We start from the raw sequence: 15,089 nt of genomic DNA on the forward strand, positions 1-15,089 counted from the left end.
GCGCGCTCCGTGCTGGAGGCTCCACTGGCGAACCAGAGCCGATTCGTTTAGCTTTACCATCGTCAGGCTAGTGTCGATATGGGAAAGGGCACTTCCGGTTAGCACTGAAAATAAAACGTCATTGGAAAATAATGTGTAAAAAATACAAATTAAAAAAATGCCAAGCCGTTTCAACAGTTATGCGATATTCTACTACTGCACTGAATTGTCCATGTACGAGTACACGCTTTGTTCTCACCAGTGAGTCAATTCAATGCCCTACTCAAACGACTTCGGCACATTAGTAGTATGACTGTTTTACTCTTACTCATGACATTTTCCCCACTACTATATAATATTTCTCACACGAGTAGAACAATTAGGGTGCAACCATGTACTAGTACACTCTTTGTTCTCACCGGTAAGTCAAATCAATGCACTAGTAAAACGACTTTGGCACATTAGTAGTATGACTGTTTTACTCTTACTCATGACATTTTCCCCACTACTATATAATATTTCTCACACTAGGGGAACAATTAGGGTGCACTAGTAAAACAACTACAATACTTTCTTCTCGTGCACTAGTATGATATATAATAAATGCCCAAACAGCTTTCCATTGTAAGACACAATTACGGTATAAAATCAATTTTAAACATTCACAAAATGATTTCGTGTTTTTATGTTTTGAGAAATTAAACTAATTAAAGTTAAACATGACATTTAATCTTGACTAGCTGTACCTGTCCTATTATTGACTATTTCCCTATGGTGACTAATTAAAAAGATAATCAAAATGATAAAGACTTGAGGCTTTAATAGGCAGAATTTAACGAAAGACAATCTATAAGGCTAAGCAGCCAGTGGCTTTGTCAATAAGAACTTGACCGGAAATTAATATGTAAATAATATGTAAATAGGAACTGGTTGCTTTAGGTTGGTTATCACGTCTGCCTCACAGTTCTGAGGTTCAAAAATGTGGACAGAATTTCTATTCCTATTGAATAAGAAAACTGTGGCCAAACTTTTGACTGGTAGTGCAGATGAATATCATAAGTGATTAAATATCAATAACATATAATTAAAAGTAATGTGAGTGAATGGGTTATTTCAGAATTGTGAATTAAAACTGGGTAGCCCTTAACATCATTCAGTACCCAAGAAGTACCTCTGAGTTTCAGAAAGGTCGGTGGGCGCTGCTCTAAATGGTCTGTAGTTATGAATGTGAGTGTGACTGGTTGGTTGTCTACATGTGCCCTGCGACAGGCTGGCGTCTAGTCGATGCTTAGGTTGCTGCCTTTGTGAGGTTAAAAACATTGAATCAATGGAAACAATAAGCCTTAAAAAGGCGACTAAAATGTCAGGAAAAGGTAGGCCTTTTAAAACTAAAACCATTTTAAAATCAGTGAAATTTCTGACACGAAAATGAAAGCGATCTCCATATGAATGCCGTATCCATTTATAATGCTTTTATTTTGAAAGGTAGACGGCCCGCTCCTGGTCTAATTGTGCTTTTTGACACTGCTGCCCCCTCTCAGGATGGAAGAGGGAGGGCTTCTGATTTGATGTAACTCAACACCTGGCGCCCGCCCCTCCTGCCTCCCAAATCTCACCAGATACATTTCATAAGGAATGCAAAGACTGTGTTTTATCTGAGGACACAGTACAAACACTGTCTCTTGTCCTAAAATAAGGAAAGAGATGAGAAGGCCGCTGCGGGATAAACGATACCATGGGGGGCTTTTTCCACTTGGCATCCTTTTGAACAGAGCATGTCCAGTGTAAAACACATGAAACCTCCGCAAGGTCACGATGCGTAAAAGGTGAGAGTCAGGTTAAGTCTTAGTCTGTGCGCCTTTACGCATCAGGAGAGTTTGAAGAGAAACATTTGTGCTGTGGTTATTCGGGATGTTAAAGGCCAGGCTGGGAACTTGTGCATATCGTGTTTCCCAGTCGGTGAGGAAAAGATGGGAACGATCGAGTTGCATTCGGTAACATAAACATGAGTGTTGTGTTGCTTTAACGGAATTATTTTTACCTGGTTATTTTTGCATGCGTGCTCAGAAATAGGGCTCATACAGGAGGGGTCCATTTCTGTCCCTTAATGTACTCGAGTTACTGGACACCATCTGTAATTCTTGTAGAATTAAAGTCTAGTGTATGTACTAGATTTGAAAGGATCACCCCATGATTCATACAAGAGCACTTGGCTTATACTGACAGAAAAGTCTGGGTACATTTGGCATACAGTTTTGGTAGAGATTTACAGACTTTGGAGAGTGTAGCCTGTTACAATGGAACTTCTAATGTCGAATACAATCACTTCTTGGGAGTTGGCACTTTGTTCTCACTTTTAAACAATTTTCCCCATTGGAAATACTGTAATGGAAATTGAAAAAAATTAAAATCTTCTGTTGCCATCATACAACAGTTACAGGCAAAGTAACATTAATTGTCATGCAAGTGGAAAGAGAGGTTAAACACTGTAAGGCCTAAAATGTAAAAACACTCTTAATGTTTTGAATAAAAGTCCTTCTCTTAAAAAACAAACAAACAAAAAAACAATTCCACCATAGCGGGTTAAAATGTTACAAAAAACCCTCATCTGTGCAGTTAATAAAGAATCACGATTGCAATAGTTTGAGCCTGTAGAACGCATTCATTCGCTTTCACGCATTCAACACAGTAAGACTCCAGCATTACCATACACTTGTTGTTAAAGGTAAGCTACAGTAAATTATTGCTTTACAGTTTACTATTAACAGTGATTACCTTCTTTTCCAACTTGTATGAGCATCACACATTTTAAAACATCACTTAACACATTGCCTGTTGAGTTAATAAACATTTTATGACGGCAACAGAATATGTCTTTCACATATGCAGTGATTCTCTGTGTGGTACTTGTACTAGTAGTAGTGGTACCAGTATTAGTAGTACTCGTACCACTGGTGTATGCGGGCTCCCTCTAGTGGTATGTGAAAGAATCACTGCCTATGTACAGTTTAGTTGTATTTAACTTTTTAGTACATTTTGCATTAATTTCTTTGCGAACTGTTTATTTCTAAATGTGTATGTATCTTTTATTTAACTTATGGGCAATACATTTTATGTAAATCAATATTTCAGTAGGCGGCACGGTGGGCGACTGGTTAGAGCGTCAGCCTCACAGTTCTGAGGACCTGGGTTCAATCCCCGGCCCCGCCTGTGTGGCGTTTGCATATTCTCCCCGTGGATGCGTGGGTTTTCTGCGGCCACTCCAGTTTCCTCCCACATCCCAAAAACATGTATTAATTGGAGACTCTAAATTTCCCGTAGGTGCGAATGGTTGTTTGTTTGTATGTGCCCTGCGATTGGCTGGCAACCAGTTCAGGGCGTACCCCGCCTCCTGCCCGATGACAGCTGGGATAGGCTCCAGCACGCCCGCGACCCTAGTGAGGAGAAGCGGCTCAGTAAATGGATGGATGGATATTTAAGTACAGTTTTTTTTTTTTTTTTTTGTTTACATATTTAAGCAGTGTTAATGTCCAGACTGAGCATAATTTTACAGTGGCTTACAATAACAGTAAATATACATTTTAGTAAATATAGGAATGTAGGAAAAACTGTTTTACTATGGTGGTCTCACTGTACACTACTACCACTATTAGCAGTGAAGGTAAACATGGGATTTACATTACAAACGTTCTTAAGGTGTACTTAAATGTGGATTTTAGCTTTGCGTTTTAGTAAGGGGAGACAGACAAGAAGACAAGAGCTTTCTCCTCTGTCTGCACTCTTGCTCAGTCTACGCTTGTTGGAGGAATCCGGGCAGCACGCTCGTGTAAACAGAAATTCGACCCGGTGCGCAGGGTTTGGGTTTCGCCTTCCTCGTAGACCCACTGATGACACTTGATCCGGCCCTGCTTTGGGAACAGGGGCTTATCTGATGCCTCACAAAAGGGCCCCTCTTTCTCCACATCTCCATAACAGTGCACATCTGGTGCCTCTGCAGGGAATGATGGTCTTTTTCTGAGCGAGAAACAGAGAGAGGGAGGGTAAGGGGGGTGAAAGCATTCAAGCACTGTTTCCTCAACCATCCACTTACACAAATGACAGGGGACATGAGGCTGTCCAAAGGGGCTAAAGTTTCAGTCCCCGAACATCTGGATTAAGTTAGAGAATGTCCACGGATACATGATAGCAGTGAGTTTGCTTTCCCAATTTGGAGGATCTGGAACATCTTGTGCAGCCTGTCCTCAGCATGAACAGTTAGTAAAACGCTGTAGGAGAGCGGTGGCTTACAGTAACACGCATTGGCCAATAGGGAGCAATGTCGACCTGATAGTGTATTGCAAAAAGCGATTCAATTGTGTGTGTGTGTGTTGCTTTTAATCAGTAGTTCACAGGTGTCAATCTTACGGCCCGGGGCCCAGATTCGGCACGCCACATCATTAAATGTGGCCCACAAAAGCAAAAATAAAGTGTGTTTATTTCACATTTCTTGCTAAAGGGATTTGTTCTACAGTGGAAGACTGGTTAGCACATCTGCCTCACAGTTCTGGGGACCGGGGTTCAAATCCCATGTTCTCCCCGTGCCTGGGTGGGTTTTCTCCAGGCACTCCGGTTTCCTCCCACATCACAAAAACATGCGTGGTAGGTTGATTGAGGACTCTAAATTGCCCGTGGGTGTGAATGTTCAGGGTGTACCCCGCCTCCCGCCCGAAGATAGCGGTAATGAAAATGGATGGATTTGTTCTTTTCATTTGGGTGGAAAATCTGTACCATTATTGTAACTTTTTACAGTATACAAGCATTTTGTTTCACCAAATCCCTTGTTAACATACATAGAAAAATAGTTGCATAGTTAAATATTTGGCTGTCCCTATTTTCCATGATTTTCAGATTTGTTTTTTAACAATACAAAAAAAAAAGAAGTCTAAAGTGGTGGCATATGAGAAGTACAATAGAAACATAAGATATAAGCTATATGTAAGTTAACTTATTACACTGATGAACTTAGTATAATACAGTTGAGTTGTTAAGGTATGCAGTTAACTGATTTGACTACCAGATATTTTGAATGATATTTTTCCACTGGACTTTTGTGTATTATTGTCTTTTTATTTAAATTTTATTCATTTCATTGTGTTACAATATGTTTTATAAATGAATGGAGAGAAGATAGGAGAAATTTACCAATAATTTTAGGGAATTTTAAGGAAAAATACTCTATTGGCATAGAAAATTACCTTTATTGAGATACAGTATAACATTTTGTCCATATTGCACAGCACTACATGTGAGGTTGTGGGTTTTTTTCAGTTGTCATCATAAGCTACTTTAGCATTTTTTTGTTAGCAAAACTATAGGAACATTAATGGGTGCGCCTAGTGATTTTTATTTCTTCCCAGTACAAGCATTATGAAAGTTGATAAAAGAGGTAAATTATTTTATGTGCAAATTTTTCTACTTAAGTTCATTTCAGAGTCTGTACTGATTTTTAAAAATTCAATGGTTAAATCAGGACTTCTACTTTTTACCAGTCTTGTTTTTACACTAGTATACTTCTACTTCAGTACAAACTGTAAGCACATTTGCCAATTTTTGAATACAGAAATATGTACATATTACAAAAATCCTCGAGGCCATATAAACATAACTGAGCCTTTATGTGCCTTCTTGTGACCAGTGACGACATAATTTCTCACTGCTGTTCGTAACTCGAAATTTTAGATGTCGTAAACCCGGGACGCCATTGTATTTTCAATGTACCTGAAGTTGTTTTAGGTTTGGTCACTAGATGTCGCTGTTACCATGCTGTTAGCTCACATAGTGGACGCTCAACAGGTTGACTTTAATGTACGACACACAAAACATTGTTTCCAATGCGTAACTGTTCGAAGTCGATTAATGGCGTTTTAATTCCTGCCAAGTAACAATTAATAAAGTAGACGTAATTTTTTACTAATTTTATCGAGCAGCTTGCTAATCATGGTCACCATGGCAACGGAATGAAGGCAGCTGGAGCAGGTGTGAACATTCGACCTGTTGGCGCCTTCGGTCATTTACTTAAGCGAAGTAAAACATAAAAAATAAAAAACAAACAATAATATTTGGAAAAAATAAATACGAGAGTTTGTATGCTCAGCCGACTTCATAATTGCCTCCAAACGTATTAAATTAGACGGTTACGTCATTATAGTCCACAATACTCTCCTCCTACCGTCCTCGTTGGTGACGTCACTGAGGCTGAACCCCGGTATAAAAAGGTGGCTGGGAAGCAGCTGCCACCATTGAAAGCACGAGCATCGATCGTAGGAGGGGAAAACAAGTCCTTGACCGCCTCCTGCACTGTAATTCTTCTTTACAACAAAGTCCAACATGTGCAAAATGACCATCGTCCACCTGGGAGTGATTGTCTACGCCATTTGTTTATCAACACAGGTAGGCCTGCATTTACATTGACTAATTGTGTGTCTGTGATGTTAATTGCCATCATTTTATGAAGTTAAGATTAGATAAATAGTAACTTGATGTCCTCCTAAAATGACAAGAGCCTGAATTATATGGATTTCCTGATGGTGAATGTATGCAAATTAGACACATTATCTTCTATATATTAATTATGAGGTTTACTTGGCTGCCCTTGCACCTGCGACTTGATTATTCAGGTGCAGTGTGACACTCACCCTGTGCAAATGTGGCGAGAGCGTCTAAAGTTACTTTGGGTGTCAAAAGAAACCTGACTCACTCGTGCGGGGTAATTTGTATTTATTTTTTTCAATTGAGGATGTGTTATTTTTTTTTTTTCTACCTCTGTTGAACTATATTTTGAATTGTGCAACTTTTTTTCTCCCCAATCCAAATGCTTTAGCGCAAGGGTGTGGCACCTTTCACAAATTATGTGCATTTGGAAGTTAACTATTTTTGTATACAGCAGTAGTTTCTCTTTGGTTGTATTTGTTTATAGAATTGCTGAGTAGGCCTAGTCCAATGCTTATCCGATAGTACACTTGTATATTAACCAAAAAACACCTATAAATCTGTCTTCATCCTGCCCCGTGGGTACAGGTGGTCTCCCTGAACAGCACAGACCCCAGCACAGGGATGAACGACACCAACAGCAGCACGCCCACCATGGCCACAGAAACCTACAGTGGCTCGACCAACTCCACCTCCTCCCCCACCGGAGCAGGCCTCTCGCTGCACACCGCCTCCTCTTTTTCCGCCCTGCTCCCCATCCTCGTCGCCGCGGCCTCTTTCCTGCAGAGCCTCTCTTGAAAGTTCCCCTAACCCAAAGAACCCACGCGGTCTGGCTGACCCCCACACACTATCATCACTGCACCAGATGAACAGAAATGGACATATTTTTTCCTCAAGTAATATTCATAACCAAAATGTGTAATTCACGATATGTATGTCTGGGCGTTAGATTGCCGGTGATGGGTGCAGGCTGACCCCCCCCCCCCCCCAATGTTAAAATTGTGGACCACTTGGTTTATCCTGTGGCTTCAACTCCACCAGGCTATCAATGGCTTTTGGCTCTAAAGTCTCAGTATTTAGTAACTGCGTGAGCCAAATGAGTTGTCTCCACTTTTAACTTGGCTCGGCCACGTTTATATTAACAAAAAGTCTGTTGTAGCAATTAATCTGTTTCGCCCTGTCATTTTTAAGTTGACAAAAACCACTTTGTACAAAGACCCATGCCCCCAGAGCACTCCTTTCACAGGCAGACCCAGGAAATGACTGACCACATGGGAAGGGTTAATGTTAGTTTCTCCCTTTATAGCTTCTATTTTGTACAAAAGAAAATGTCTTGTATTTGTTTGATTTATGGATTATGTATAATAAATTGTTGAAAAAAAAAAGAACAATGCTTCACTTTTCTGGATCTATTGTCAAATGATTGAGTGACTGTTTACCTGCGATTGGATGGATGACTCTCTCCTATCCTGCTGTTCATCTCAATCATAGGAACCATTCCACAAATGTAATAATCCTCCATGCTATTGAATTAGTCTAATTTGCACAGAATGGTGGCGCTACAGCTGCTTTAATAGCTGTCATTAAAGGGGCTGCCAGGCAGTCTAGACTGGCAGCTGGTGGGCTGTAAGGCCAGAGATGGACTCTGCATTCTCTGATACCACCACTGATCTCCTCTGGATCAGAGCCAGAGTGCATGCTGCACTCGCTGTGGTGGTGTTGGGATGCACACAAAGTCCAAACAAAGTGGTGTGTGCCTTGTCTGTGTACATTAGTACGACTTCATTGTGTCTCCGTATGAACAAACCTGTTTTTTTTTTTTTTCGTTTTTTTTTACATTGAGTTTAGGTAGAGTTTGAGCACACTTCACACAAATATCTCTTGTCATGTTAAACACAGCAAAATTTGATCAAGCTGAAATAATAAGATGCATTGGTGAATGGTTAATACATCGCAGGATGTCATAACAATGCTCAGATGGACTGTAGGGGCTGTGTGGGATGACATCTGATTGTATGCTTGCTTTAGTAATGAGTTCCAGAAACATTCAGACTTTGAAGTTGACTCACTATGATCGGTATAAAAAAAATGGATGGAGTGACAAAGTAACAGTTCCCTTGTCCCACAATTCAAGTGTTAGTCCCATCCCTCATTTTTTTTTAACCAAGAAATAGCCTGCTATCAAACTGACAAACTTGGTGTTCCAACATTTTTACGCCATTGTTGGCGGAATTTTAGTTTTTTCTCCAAGTCAGATCAAAACCATTCCCCACTCCCCTCAATGCAAATGGTAGTGTCCCATCAACCTATTCCTATCAGTCTTTTGTCATTTTCCATCAACAGCAAAGTATCCTGTTAGCTAACATACGGAAGGACAAACGCATCCAAGGCTTCACGATTTGTTCACTTTAGTCAGAGGGACTTGTTTCTTTTGTTCATGACAGAACCAATCCTCCTGCCCCTAGGATAAATAAATGGTATGGCTCTATAACCCTGTGTAAACAAGGACCTGCCCTGCTGACAAATATAACTGGACTGTCCATGATTTTGTTCATAGGTTACTGAATACCAAGTCAGTTGCTTTCCTGTCCATTATGTTGCTGTAATATTCTTGCAAAAAAAAAAAAAAACGGTGCATTGTTCAGAAAGGTGTTGGAACTAAGAAAAGTACCATCATTTTTTTGAACATACAACAGCACAAGTGAAAATGTGTGTAGTGGATGCTGTGATGGCAGACCGAGTAGCGTGCTGCTCGGAAATGCCTCAGCACCAGTAAAGCCAGCCACATGACTCATTCTCCTGACCTATTGTCTGTCAATCCTCTGTGCACTATTCACCTCTGCTCTACACCCCCAGTCTATTAAACATCCTTTTTCTGGACCCATCCTATTACAACTGTTAGCTCTCTGGGATTCTTAAAAAAAAAGATGTAATGAGGTGCACACATTCCAAAGAGTTAAACTTTTATCTCAACAGTCCACAGAATATTTCCCTAAAAGTCTTTGGAATCATCAAGATGTTTTTGGACTAATGTGAGATGTGCCTTTGTGCTATTTTTTGCCAGTAGTTGTTTTTGCCTTGGCACTCTCCTATGAATACCGTTTTTGCTTAGTGTCTTACTTATGGTTGAGTGGCCTCCTAGATGAGTTGTTGTTGCACTCCTGGAGTGATTTTGATTGGCCAAAAACTCATGGGAAGGTCCATCACTTTTCCCAGTTTTCTCCATTTGTGGACAATAGCTCTGACCGTGGTTCACTGTGGTCCCAAAGCCGCGGAAATGACTTCTCATTTGTTCTTGATTTTCTTTGGATCATGGCATGTTGCGCTTCTTTTTGAGATCTGATAGCTGACTTCACTTTATTTGACAGCTACTATTTAAGTGATTTTAAGCGATTTCTTGATTCTGGCATTAATCAGGGATGGGTGTGGCCAGAAAAAAAGAACTAAGCTGTCCCAAAATTGGTTAATTACAGTTAACTCATTATTTACCAACAGGGGGCAATTACTTTTTCACATAGAGACAGAAATCCATCGGCTCAGAGATCAGGCAGGCGCCAATTGCTTTTCTACACCACTGTAGGACTCGAAAACATGGCGCATCAACCAGTTTTGAGTGTTTAAAACATTTAAATAACTTGATTAGCCCTTCTGTGTAATTTGTCATAATGTCCAAAGAACAAAGCCTCTCACAGTGAAATGCTGACTGGAATAGATCTGATGTCATTTGATGCAGTTCACTATTTGAAGGATGATACTCCTTTAAAATGTGTTTTTATTTATTTATTTTAAGTATGTACCACAAAAGCAAGCAGTATTCCTTTAAAAACATTAACGTCTGAACTCAAGTTGAAAATGAACCTCAAGTGGTGGTCCGGGAAATGCTTGGTCGATTAGTGTTGACTTCTAAAGCACCAATTGCAATAACAATGACATAAAGCACTTCATGGAAAACCCTTCTATATTCACTATATTGAATTATTTCCTGTTAGAAAAGCCATTCAGTTTCCTTGCGAGTTCTGCCTTTTTTTTTTTTTTTTTTGCCTCAATGACTAACACTTGACATTACTTAATATATCCTCATTGAACAGTGTGACTAACATACAGTCATCTCTTGCGATGTGGTGTGCGACACCCAACAAGCCTTTAATCATTGAGTGCTGCTATGAATTATTCAGACAGTTGCCGGGGTACCAAAGACGATGTCCCACGCATGTCCACATGTAAACTTTCGTCCCCTTATACCTGCAAAGCTGGGAAAGGGGAGCCACGAGACCACGTAAACACGGAACAGTATATATTGTGTGCAATAATAATATACCTAAGATCTTATGCAGCTCATATTTCTGGGACCCTGGGCAGCAGTCATCAACAAAAGCAACCGTAAACATTAATATATTTCTAATGATGGCTTACTCCATGTGGGCCAAACCAAAGTTCACTCATACATTGAATTTGTAGTATTTTGGCTGGAGACTTCAGACCTGAATAAGCCAGGACTCCGTGTCACAGACTGACTCATAACGACCAAATGTGACGATACTGTTTGTATTTAATTTCCAATGGTTCATGCTGTGAACTGAGCATACTCGCAGGGCTCTAATGATTGCATTCTGGATTTTAGAGTATTTTTATGGGGACCTGTTTCTTTAGATTATTTAGAATTTCTAAAACTATTCCAATTTGTATGGACATGTAGAAATGATTAAAAACATTGTAATAGGCATGCCAGCCAGTGTTACGTTGTAAAGAAATATTCTTGCTTGTCCTCCTGGCTCTTCTCCAAAACCATCTTTTGAATACACATGTACAACCCCAATTCCAATGAAGTGGGGATGTTGTGTTAAACATAAATAAGAAGAGAATACAATGATTTGCAAATCATGTTCAACCTATATTTAATTGAATTCAATACAAAGACAAGATATTTAATGTTCAAACTGATAAATTTGATTGTTTTTAGCAAATAATCATTAACTTGGAATTTTATGACTGCAACACGTTCCAAAAAAGCTGGGACAGGGTCACGTTTACCACTGTGTTACATCACCTTTTCTTTTAACAACACTCAATAAATATTTGGGAACTGAGGACACTAATTGTTGAAGCTATGTAGGTGGAATTCTCTCCCATTCTTGATTGATGTACAGCTTCAGTTGTTCAGCAGTCCGGGGTCTCTGTTGTCGTATTTTACGGTTCATAATGCGACACACATTTTCAATGGGAGACAGGTCAGGACTGCAGGCAGGCCAGTCTAGTACCCGCACTCTTTTACTACGAAGCCACGGTGTTGTAACACATGCAGAATGTGGTTTGGCATTGTATTGCTGAAATAAGCAGGGGTGTCCATGAAAAATAAATTGCTTGGATGGCAGCATATGTTTCTCCAAAACCTGTATCTACCTTCCAGCATTAATGGTGCCTTCACAGATGTGTACATTAAAGATGGAAATTAGCCATTGGCTATAATCTTGTATACTGTATTTACATTTTTACAATGTTTTATCAATATACTCTGACTCTTTGTTTTCAAATAAAATCAACTTCAACTTATACAAATTGAGCTTGCTCTACATGACTGGAACAAGCTCTACTTGCTGCTGTTTGAAGGGATGTAATCCACTTCTGCGGTCAAACGTATATACCATTTAAAGACAAAAGCCATTACAGAACAGACATTTATTTGATCTGTTCTTGCACACATTATTTTCTGCTGAGGTTTCAAATATTTGTCCTTTAGAAAGGGTACAGAGAGAAATAAAGGTTATAATACATGTCTTTAGTCAGATACTCATTCATCAAACATCTATGTAAATGTCGCAAGAGACCACAAAATAAAAATGACAAAATGTCACATGTATTTTGCATGATCATGATCAGCAGAAATAAGTTACAGGGACTTCCTCCTGGCCACCCTGCTTCTAAGAAACTCTGACCCCTTCCTCATTTACTTCCGGAGTGTTTACTTCATGGGTTATAGATGACTAAATTGGCTCCAACTTCAACACGCCAACCATGTGCCTGCTTGTTATTTGCTCATTGAGCCTTATTGACAGTTGGTAGTAGATGGATGAGGTTTTGAAAGGAAATAATAAGCCATATTTTTGCTGGAGAGGGGGCTTCAGGATCATTATGATAACAACCTGGAGGTGAGGATAGGGTAACGACAATGGCTATGGACAGTTGAAAGGTCTTTTCCTGCCAGATGGCCACTTGTTCTGTACTTCTTTTTTGGCCCCAGTGAGGCTGCGGGTTGCTGTATCAACAGACAGCTTAAGTGGATCAGCTCCAATAAGTTGTTTAGTTAGTTTCACTAATCACAAGTGGCTCGACAATCAGACTGCAATTAGTTTGCTCATTTGCCAGCTTCGGTTTCAGAGATTCCAATCCGGAGTTGCCACAGAAACAAAACAAAAGAAAGACGCCAATCATGCAAAGCTGCTGCATAAATGCCCCTTGTTAATTCACACTGTGAATTTATGTTTTATTTTTTTGGGAGAATACTGAGACTGATTTGCCTCTTGCTCTGTCAATAGTGAACACAAAGCCCACAGGAAGGTTCTATTACAAATATTTAATGAATATTTACTGTGCCACCATAGACGCTGTCCCTTTTGTGGGCCTTGTCTGCCCTGTTTAACACGACAGGAGTGAGCCCAAAGAGCTAACCTGATTTCATAAGCAAATCAGGTTGGATCCCAGATTTAGAGCACCGATGTCCCTCTTGCTGTCCATGGCAACCAAACTAAGGGCCCGCAGAGAGCGACTGCATATCTAGGACACCCCCCTTGGCCCCCCTTTCCCAGAATCCTTCCATCCACGTCTAACCTTTAGGAAGGACACCTGATGCTTTGCTGTGACACCTGTTTGCTGCATGGCAATAACCTCCGCTCGCATGGGGGTGTGCTGAAAGATGGCCACATGAGAAGGCAGTACCCTACAGTGAACATGAATAATCCTGTACACAATGACTGTTGACTATTGCGTGAGTGCGGGAGTCTGCGGCACCATCTGCTCGATGCAACACCTTTGTCTTTTTTTTTTTGCCTTAGCTGAACTATTCTATCAGCAACATCAGACAATTTTAAAGAAGCATAGTCATGTTTACATACTGTATTCACAACTCAATTAACATGTTTTATACTGTCAATTAAACCAGAAAACAATATCGCAGCACTACGTCCTGGATCCTCAGTACAGTATGGCTTAAAAGAAAGTAATAGGTACAAAAGTAGTATAGCCCTCCATCCATCTATCCATTTTCTGTACCCCTTATCCTCACTAGGGTCTCGGCTGAGCTGGAGCCTATCCTAGCGGACCTTTGAGCGAAAGGTGGTGCATACCCTGAACTTGTCGCCACCCAATCGCAGAAAATGTATAACAATCTTAAAAAAAAAACTTGAACCAACAATCTTTTTCCTTTATTATACATTTTCTATTTGAAACAGTAATAAATACAGTCGATAGCTTTCTGGAAGTCTCTTTTACAATATTATTATAACGTGTGGCGTAAATTGTAACTGTATCCAATCTTCTGGTGCAATATGATGCTTCAACTTCCCAGGCCGCTTGACTTAATGCAGCCTCAGTAGCACGAAAGAAGAAAAGTGCTTAAGGCGATGGGAAAATAGGCAAAAGGCCAGGGAACGCCCACATTTTAGGGTTTCCCCGACCAGAATACGTATCTGGATTGAAGGTTCGTAAATGACCGAATGAAGTCGATGGGAAAATCTGTGCATGGAGTGGAATGGATTGCGTCCAACCTAAGAGATTCCGCTGTAATTCCGTGATATTTCCCATTTAAGATTTGTATGATCTCATACATAATATTATTATACTATGCTACTAATTTATTACATTGATTTGTACCCTGAAGGAATACTGAATGTTCCCTTTGTTGTACAGTACATTAAATGTTGGATGCAATACAGCACATGAACCTGACTGCTGCAGTATGTTTTCAAAGTTGTGCTGAAATGGTCTGAATCTGCCTTATCTCATTTGCAGCTTGATTCACTGACCACTTGCCCGAGAACCCCTCTGCTCCATCCTCCACTCCAGCAGCAGGCACTGACATTTGGATAATGAATATGGCTCATTTTCACGTCTGCACAACTAATGGGAAACACAGGGAAAATGTAGTTGCACTTTGATAAACCTGACTTCAATCAGATGCAAGGATTAAGAAGAGTCAAATTCCCTATTAATGTGTTTGTTTGCCAACCCAAATGTATGTATTCATATTCATAAAGTACACAGTTCAATGAAAGAGCCAGGTGCTTTACTAGTAGTACTGTATTTGCAGTGTTTTGGAAGAAGGCATATGAGAAATCCATTGGAAAATAGCAGTAAAACAGTGTTTCCTATGTAAACTCTTTGTGGCTACTGTGGGCAATAAAGATGCTGTATCATGTTTTTACCATGCCATTAGTGAAAGAAGAGGTATCCTCCATAGCATCCCATCCATCCATTCCTCATTAAAGTTAAGAGTGTATTTAAAGAGCGCTTACAGTATCTTATGTTTGTCATTTGTAACTTCCTAAATTATCTTTAGAGTAAATAACGGACCCAAGAAGAGGTTAATTCAATTAACACAATTTCTAACTGTGGTGCCCTAAGCATCTGGGGGCCTTAATTGATTTAGT

Source organism: Phycodurus eques, chromosome 18 (assembly GCF_024500275.1).
Source record: "Phycodurus eques isolate BA_2022a chromosome 18, UOR_Pequ_1.1, whole genome shotgun sequence".
NCBI classification, from domain to species: domain Eukaryota; kingdom Metazoa; phylum Chordata; class Actinopteri; order Syngnathiformes; family Syngnathidae; genus Phycodurus; species Phycodurus eques.